We start from the raw sequence: 306 nt of genomic DNA on the forward strand, positions 1-306 counted from the left end.
CTACATGCACAAATCATGATACTTTAATACAAACTATAACATTTGTATTCACAAATATGTCTCTATTTGAACAAAATGCTGCACATTAATGTAATTCTTAACTCTGCAGACACCGGTTGAAAAGCATTTTTGTTTCAGTGTAGTGACGCACATTTGCGAATTTTTCAAATCATGTACACCGTTAATGAATTGCACTGGGCCTTGTTCGTTGGTAGTTGTGTGTGTGGGGGATGTGAAATGCTGTAAATGCTGTAAGCAGCACTACACACCCACATGAAAACAGCAGCGCAACCGGTGTTTATCATA

This window comes from Sinocyclocheilus rhinocerous, unplaced genomic scaffold (assembly GCF_001515625.1).
Source record: "Sinocyclocheilus rhinocerous isolate Xijiao unplaced genomic scaffold, SAMN03320098_v1.1 scaffold83, whole genome shotgun sequence".
Taxonomy (NCBI): domain Eukaryota; kingdom Metazoa; phylum Chordata; class Actinopteri; order Cypriniformes; family Cyprinidae; genus Sinocyclocheilus; species Sinocyclocheilus rhinocerous.